This window comes from Ruditapes philippinarum, unplaced genomic scaffold (genome assembly GCF_026571515.1).
Source record: "Ruditapes philippinarum isolate M1 unplaced genomic scaffold, ASM2657151v2 ctg39_1_1_1_1, whole genome shotgun sequence".
NCBI lineage: Eukaryota > Metazoa > Mollusca > Bivalvia > Venerida > Veneridae > Ruditapes > Ruditapes philippinarum.
The window spans coordinates 111,513-120,993 of NW_026867092.1; the positions used below are offsets into that span (position 1 = coordinate 111,513).

A 9,481-nucleotide genomic window follows, 5' to 3' on the forward strand; every position below is an offset into this window, starting at 1 on the left:
GGGTAAATAGTAGGTTCATATTTTTATCTGACGCGTCAATTTTCGGCTAAAACGAGTGCACAGTGTTTTTGACTGTAAATGAAGTTCCAATGTCGCTTAATACCATTAAGTTTTCTGTATCAATGCTATTTTATGACTTTTTAATCGACATGACATTACTTCTCCCCAAATATCTATTAACTACCCCTTGTGATTATTAAGCAAAAAATTATACATATAAAAATAAAATGGATGACTACTTATGGACATCCTTATATGTCGGTGATAAAAATTATGTGTGTATTTTGTTTAAAGGCACCGCAATCGTGCATGAAAAAATGTGGGCTTCGGAGAGAGGGACAACAGACAGTCATCAATTCTAAATCCTTATAAGAGCTCTTAGTGCTCTTATGAGCTAAAATAGGAGTGAAAATTATATTTAAAAAAATGCAGAGGAAAAAAAGGGAGATTAGTACACAATGATAGTTATTAAATGGTTTAAGAGTTAACTCCATTTTAGCATTGGCTGAGAATCAATTTTATAAGAAATAATAAATATTTTAGTAAACATTTTGATACATCATTAGTTCAGGAGATAATATACAAACAGTTCAGGAAATAATGTTTCGAAAAATGTAAAGCTATGCAAAAATGAGAAGTAGTTATCACTGTAAAAATTCGTTACAGTAGATGCTGAAACAATAAAAGCGCACTTGTTGCAATCCAGGACAATGTATATTACTAATTTATGACGGCCAGTGTAAGAAAAAAACAATGCCATATATATGATTAAAGTAGTTATCATTTTAAAATTCATTACAGACGATGCTGAAGCAATAAAAGCGCGCTTGTTGTAATCCAGTATTACTAATATATGACTTACAGCGTAACATCCTGGTTTAAAAACAACATTGTTTTACAAATTTATCGGAATTTTTAATCAACATTACAATTAAATGAGCATGTTAAGGCCTAGCCCCACACCCAACCCGCTCGCTAGACTCTCTCTCTCACACACACACACACACGTACGCACGCACGCACGCACACACACAAGCACGTACGGAGAACTACTTCATCAATAGGTTGAAATGAAGCATAAAAGAATTGTCATGGTGTCATTAAAAATGGACTAAGAATAGACCAAATTAATTTGATAAGTGAAAGAACCGTAGGGAACGTGCTACAGTATCGCGTTTTCCGGTTACAGTATAGAGTTTTAAAGATGTAGGATTATTTGTGGGGAGGAAAGGTAGGTGATTTTTATCCCTCCAATTTTCAAGTATTTTAGTTTCTAAAAGATGTTTTTGTGCTTTGGTTGTAAGGAACAGAATCCGGTATCTAGTCATTTATTTATTTAGACCCTGCACCGCAGATTTATCTCTATATTGCTTCATAAATATGCAGATTGGACGGTTTTAAATATTAAATCGAGAGACCAACGCATTTTTCTCCCATTCCGACATTATTTATGGTGAGCTTATTGACCCCATGGCTATTCGTCCGTCTGTCATACACATGTGTGTGCAATCTCATCCGCTCAGTAACTACTTGACTAAATGTTATGAAATTTACATGACTTTCTACCAGTTGCTTAAATGGTTGCGGGTGCAAACGAAAACCCAAAATATAGATTTTAAAAAAGGCAATGTTTAAAGATCCTTCTCATCTCGATCCAAAAAGCATTCAAAGCAAAGCATGATCATGGCGTCATTTCGAATGCTTCTTTGTTGAAGTTAAGATTGTTTTGTCATTATTAAATTTAAAGTAGTTTTTTTTTATTTCAGACATCCTGTATAGAAGTTTCCATGTTTCTGTTAAAGAAAATAATATTGAAAGTTATAGAGTATAAATTAAGGTCAGACAAATACAGTATCTTCTCCAGTGAGCCTGGTGGAGGTACATAATATGGCAGGGTCGGGATAAGGCCACTGACTTCAAATCAACTTTCCTTTACTGCTGTGGTTGAAATTCCATCATTTTGGATTTTTTGTATGTGAGGAATCTATCAAGCTAGTTTACGGAAGGTCGGTGGTTCTAGTCAGGTGCCCGCTTGTGTCTGAAATGTTTCACAAAGGGAAATTACAAAATACATTATTGTAGATGGAAATTCCAACTTGAAATACGTTTTAAGGTTGCAGTATTTCTCACTTAAATACTGTTTAATCACCCTTTGGGTATTGCCTGCTTTTTAATTGTGACAGCTTATCTGTGGTATGCAGGCTTCATAACCTCCGATCCCCTCTCAAAATTTCATTTTATTTAGTTTCACTCAATGTATTCTCGTTTAGAGCACACGCAATTTTTAACCTGGGGGTAATATGCCGCTTTTCACGGAACGTGTCACATTGAAGGTTCCATAAAAACCGCAATATGAACACATCCACATATGTTTAAAAAATCTAACGTTTACTAGTTCATGTTTAACGTGAATTCTGCTTTAGCCGATGCTCGGAGGCCTGGACGGTAGCGTGCAGTTACCACCACCGTCCATGAACAGGCTCAATCAAATTGAGCCTGCAACATTTCCATGTTTTCCGAGTTGGATATCTGTTAAGGATTCTGTTTTTTCTCTATTTTGTTACTAATAGAAACTATTATCTAATGTGTAATGGAATCAAGAAATAATCTTTCTTCTCTCCTTACATTTTGATAAAAGTTGTTGTTGTCGTGAAAACAGTCCTTACTTAGGACATTACTTATTTTGCAAAAAGTCTCAGCCTGAAACTTAAAGTAAGGAAAATTGCAAACTATAACTTTCTACTGACGAGAAAAAAGTAATACAACCTTTCAAGAATGTATTAAATAGAAAAGGTATGAGTTATTTCATAAAAATAATGGATAACGAAGAATCAAAAATAATGAAATCTTTCTTCTCTCCTTACATTTTGATAAAAGTTGTTGTTGTCGTGAAAACAGTCCTTACTTAGGACATTACTTATTTTGCAAAAAGTCTCAGCCTGAAACTTAAAGTAAGGAAAATTGCAAACTATAACTTTCTACTGACGAGAAAAAAGTAATACAACCTTTCAAGAATGTATTAAATAGAAAAGGTACACATAAAGGTAAACATAAAGGACTAATGTTCTGTAGATTTACTTTTTCTAGGCATACTTAAATAATGTCGGAATGGGAGAAAAATACGTTGGTCCCTCGATTCAAATTTTCAAACCATCAAATTTGCACATTTATGAAACAATATAGAGATAAATCTGCGGTGCAGGGTCTGAAGAAATATATGACTAGATACCGGATTCTGTTCTTTACAAGCAAAGCACATACACATCTTTTAGAAACTAAACTACTTGAGAAACCAAACTGCTTGTAGTATTGACCTGAATAAAATCACCTACCTCTCTTCCAATAAATAATCCTCCATCTTGAAATTTTTTTACTGTAACCGGAAAACGCGATACTGTTACACGTTCCCTTCGATGGAAGGGAAATTTGTATCATAGTTTGGGGACCTTTCTGTTGAAAACGTGTCATAGTTAAATCGTATACATATACATGAACTGTGCGTTAACTGGAGTGCAGGTATTAGTTACCCGCACTCCAGAGCATGCATATTGATTGGCTCGTTTTTGCTGGGGGCAGCTGTAAAAAGTTGCCCTGTACTTCACTTCAGTGTTGTTATATTTTTCTGGTCCTTCGGGATCATTGATGCCAGCACTATTGAGTGTTGAGAATTGAGTACCACTGAAGCCGGTGCTAGGGGGCGTGAGGGATGTTGCACTTATTCATTATCCCTCATGTACAGACTCAATCAAACCGAGTCTGTTATTCTCTTGAAATTTTTTGTGATTCATGCTTCCGATGGATCAGTTTCAAGATTTTTTTACTTATTGTGACGGCAGAGAAATGGAAAGCGATATAAAAAAACACATTCAGATGCTCGTTCATTGGTTACTTCTTCTGGGGTTTCATATTATGACAACAGGGAACGTGTTTTTATGTTTGACTATGATACAAAAGAGAAAGAACATCAAAACACTTGGCAATCTGATTAATACTCGGGGGCTACGCCCCCTCGTACAAATCAGATAGCCTCGTGTTTCGGTGCTCTTTCTAATACACATTTTCAACGGAAAGGTCCCCAAACTATGATGCAAAAAAGGCCTTATTGCGTTTATAAGTTACTTACGCAGTAGAGATATGGAGATAAATCTGCAAAATCATTCAATAATTGCAAATAACATGTAAATACTTACTTGAATCTTGAATCTTCTTACATATTTTTAATCTAAGAGCAGTTTTTTCAAGTTTGACTTTCTTGAAATATTTATACTTATCTGGAGGTACGCAGCTTTAAAGAATTACTAATCTATTTATGGAACATGATTCCATCGTACAATAGTCGATATAATTGGCTGACGGGTACTAATTATGAGCGTGGTTGGAGTTAATTCAATGGAATGTTAAATACTTACATGGTATTATTACATAATAAAGTTATCAAATTAGAGAAACGTTAGAATCCTAATCACATGTATACTGTATAGCTTATATATTTTGTTTTATCTCATGCTAATCAAGTTTAAATTTAAATAACTGATAAAATAAAAATTTCAATTATCAATATGCTGTTACTGTGTTAAATATTAAGGTAAATTTATATTATAGTTCAACATCAATTACGTTTATTGAAAACAGCTGTTTGGTTAAAGTTACAAAGGGTTTGGTTAAAGTTACAAAGGAAGTATAAACAAGTTAAGTTTTTTATTCCTTTGTAAAGTATCGTTAATAATCATAAATAGAGGAAAATTGCTGTTTTTTTGGTGAATATAGATTTTATCTCAGTAAGTAGTGAGATTAAACTTAAATATTTTCAAGACTATCTTATGTTACGTTGTATTCCATAATAGTTTGGTATAACTATAGTAGACATATCATTTAACGTCATGAATTTTACAATATACTATCGAACGAGAATTACAGTTCACTCAGTTTTAAACTTATTCCTCACTTATTTAGTTTTGTATCTCACTTAAAAATAGTCAAAATAAGATATATAGACATAATTTATCGAGCAATAATTTAGATTGACTTAACATATCAGGAAGAACGGAAAGGTAAAAAATATCTGTTTCATTTTTAACAAATGTCTTAAATTTCGTGTCTTTGGTTTAACTTTATTGGATTTAGTGTTGCAATTGTAAGGAATGGCTGGATAATATGAACATCATAAAAGTTTAAAACAAATATTAGGCGATTCTAACATAAATGAAATGTTTTTATTCTATTGACATTTTCCTTTTTACTTCAGGTACCTTATAAGGCTCTCTTCGTAGTGTCAAATAGTACCGTCTATGCTCTCTCTAATGGCATTTGACAAAAAAGACAAGTCTAGAAGAAAACTTCTACAATTCTTTATTGCCTTAAGAGATGTTGGAAAGGAAGCTAAGTACCACATCTGTGATGCATTAGATCCTTCGCATGAAAGGAAACGCAAAAAACAATTTGTTGGTATTGCTCTTGTCTCTAATGATGAAATTTTAGATGAAAACTTTTCCATTTTCAAAGACTTTACAAGATATTTGCATGCACTATCTGATAAAAGAACGCTACAGTCGATGGTGGTATATCATGAACGTATTGCAGTAGCTTTGAATGCTAATGCTAAGAACTTTTACGACCATGGAGAATGTCGTCTGCTAGATCATGAAAGGAAACTTCTATTTGAAATCATTGATGAAGAGATTGAAAGATTTAAAACAGCAAAAATAAAGGACAGCACAGATACCATAATAACTTTTGACAATGGTGGAAAGGGTGTTTTAGAAAATATGAAAAAATCATATACTAAATTATTTCATGGGTTAAACGATTCTGTCATACTTCTGTTCTCGTCTTTTATCCCATGTTCTATCGATTTCTATAATTGCTCCAGACTAATTAACAAGTTTGTCAATGTTTCTGGTCTTAACATGGCGATCTGTTACGAAAGTAATTATAAGCTTTCCGACAAATCTTTATCTCTAAGCCAAATAACTATGGAAAACTTAGTTGTTGTTGATTGTGACGAAATATGGACAGAATTCGAAACGAAATAAAGCCTTTAATTAACAAAGATGCATTTCGATTTAAATATGAGTTTCTTAACGGCGAGTATGATAATGACTTTGATGATGATTTTGAAGATTTCGCTGACGATGTTTTGGACTTTAGAAAGAGTACACGTATGAGGCAGTTTGGGAAAGCACTTTGCAGAAAGATGATGAAACGATACAACAATTTTATTTCTTTAAAATAGTTGATATGATGATTAACATAAAGAAAATGTAATATAGAATACAATTGTTTATAAGAACTGATGATTTGAAATTTCTCCTCACTTTTAGGTTTTTGTTACAGTTAGAGTAATGCACTGTTTCAAATATCATTGTAGCATTGTTTACGTGTTATCCAATGTGAAAAATATCACCAGTCTGTACGAAGTACTTACATGTAAATGTTTAAATAGATATAGAACACAAAGTATGTGAACAGATTATATTTATCATTGTGTACCTCTGCCAATCTGTGTATAACAATTATAATAAATAGCTTTTTATCTATACAAACATGGGTACCTTACGTACTGTAAATCGATAAATTCATATCACAGTGTTTTAGATGTGGTTATTTTAAATTCTCAAAAATAAAATTAAAACGAAAGTAGGGAAGAGGTGTAAATTTTTCTTTCGGCGGCAGTTAGAAACGGATGACTGCAGATATGCAAGTAAGATCTTTCTTCAGTTTTGTTAAGCATTCCTTTTGATATGAGAAGTATCTTTTGCTACACCTAAATCACGTATAACTTAACCTGGATTAATCGGCTGATTTGTGTTGTTTTAGGACACACACTTATACAATCAGTACTAACACAAATGATACCTTAATTCCTGTTCATCAATCGGTATTTTATAATATAAGTAGCTGAAGACCTCGTTTGTAAAAAGTTTCAATGGTGTAACACTTTCTTTCCTCATTAGGTCAGACGAAGCTGGATTTTTCAAGCAAACGAAATGACAGAGGAAGAAACTGTGTGCTATCGACAAAAGTTACTTAAATTTCTAGTTGCTCTACGTGACGTTGGTATGGAGACCAAGTTCCATATATATGATATATTACTGGATCCAAACAGAACAAGAAAACGTAAAAGTCAATTTATTGCAGTTGCTATCGTATCTAAAGAGGAAGTGGTTGAAGAAATCTTTTCTGTGCTAGAAAAATTTACGGATTATTTACACGGACTCCATGACCCATCGGCTTTAGTTACAAAGGTTGTACATTACAAACGTATCGCATTTGCTATGAATGCAGGTGAGAAATACTTTTTTGAACACGGGGAATGTAGAGCATTTGATCCATACAGAAAGTTTTTTTTTCAAAATAATTGATGAAGAAACATTATCACAAAAGGAGAGAAATAAACGAAAGGAACCTTATACATGGAAAGGAATACAAACATTAGACAAAGGCGGTTTAGGCGTGTTAGAAAAAGATGGAGAATGCTTACATGAAAATCTATAATAATATCAACGATGCTGTTATTTTGCTTTTTTCGTTTTATATTCCATGTTCTTTTGATTTCCACGACAGTCACTGTGCCAGAGTACTACAGGAATTCGTAAAAGCATCTGGGCATAAACTGGTCATTGGATATGAGCATATTCATCACTTAACCGACCGAAAACGATCTCTCAAATGGCTGGAACTGGGAAACATTACAGTTGTCAGTAATAAAGAACTAGAGAGAGAAATCTCGTGTCAGCTGCAAGGTTTGTTAAGGCAAAGTGACGCCGATATTGGATGGGTGGGAAGTGCTGGCGACATAGATGTACTTCATGCGTTCTTTGACAATGTTTATGAACACAGAGTCGGAAAACATTCCAGATTTTTTGGAAAATGTTATTTAGAAGAATCTTAAATAAACGTGTACTGATTTCTATTAAATTTTGATAATCACGATTTTTTTCATTACTAATGATACATGTAGTTATTATCGCATGTTCTTATTCGGAACACAAAAATGCCTTTATCGCTGATTTTACATGAAATTCTTTATGGAACTAGTGTTTATGAATTTATAATGAAAATATCATTAAGCCAGGGTCGTTTTCTTTACAAAATGATACGATTACAACGTCTTGTTGTTGCAATAGGTGGTTCATGAAAAGTTAATGAATTGTGAAAAATAATATTTTAAACACATGTTTTGTTGTTGTTAAAAGTGGCAGTTATTTCATTCTTAAAAATGTATGCATTTTCTTTCATTACATGTATATATTTTAATGGTTGGTCATACATTAACTTCGAAAGTTAATTGTGAAAGTGGACAAGTTTGGTCAAGACTCTTAAAACGGAGGTCATGGGTTCGTATCCTACTGGTGGTAGCATGATTTTTTTCTCATTTGGCTTCTATAAAACACACTTTGACACCATGGAAGTAGACAATTACTTGAATTAAAGCGTATGCATATACAGTAGGCCCCCTACATGGTGTTTACCATTCGTCTTATGACAAAATTATTTATAGATACTCAATCAATTTCAAAATGTGCTACGTGAAATTGTTTCGCACCTGGACACAAAAAAAATAGTTTGCATTCCTTTTCAAAATCTCACCTTGTAAATATTCTGTTTCAAGTTTAAAGTATCCTATATGTTTTTCTTAATGATAAAGAGCGATAAATCGCACAGATCTTGACAAGATTCGTGTCTCTATAACAATACCTAACTCTCTATTGATTTTAATTATTTGGATATTTAATGGGATTTAAAGCTCTTTGAACGACACTCTGGAGCGTATCTGTTGTCTTGTGGTAATGCACTGGACTAGTAATCCAGGTGTTGAGGGTTCGATCCGCAAACTCGTTACTTATAATATTAATGGTCTATTGGACAAGACACTAATCAAAGCACAGAAGGCGCTGAATTTGTTTGGGTCTCAGAATGTCAGAAAGGTGAAGGTTGTGATATTATAAACCAATTTGTTTGTAAATTGTCACCAGTGCTGTTTCCAGTGCTATAGCTATAGTAAATTGGCTGTAAAATATGATAAACAAGATGAACAAGGAAAGGCGGCGTTCAATGAACGCAACCCCCATGTGACCCAGCAACAAGAACCAATGGCAAGGAGCCCAGGCGGACCCCAAACAAAAACAGGACAGGGCAAAGACAGAGCGCGGAAAGGTTAATCATTAAATGATAAATAATTTGTAACTGATTAGGAATTCAAAGAAAATAATAATAGGCCCACAAAGGGGAAGGGGACAGGAGACCGGGGGAAGGGGGGTTAATCAAAGAAATAAAAAAAACTAGAGGCAATAGGGAAGATACTTACCGTAGACGAGAAAACAACAAGGGACACAAGCAAAAGTGTCACCAAAACAGTATGAAACAACATAGACATACATTTGAGGAACACAGTGGGGCGCCGCCTTGGAACGGTCAGCAGCATAATAATGACTGCTGGGGAGTTTAAACCGGTTAATGGTGCACCAAACCTCGCTCTTAG

General features: G+C 33.8%; 1 long non-coding RNA gene across 1 annotated transcript; it reads left to right on the top strand.

Annotated features, from left to right (window-relative positions):
* The first annotated feature begins 5,246 nt into the window (after window positions 1–5,246).
* On the top strand, window positions 5,247–7,930 carry LOC132734831 (uncharacterized). Its single transcript, XR_009626372.1, has 2 exons — window positions 5,247–6,700; window positions 6,954–7,930. It is a non-coding gene; the product is annotated as an uncharacterized LOC132734831 (long non-coding RNA).
* Window positions 7,931–9,481: the final 1,551 nt, after the last annotated feature.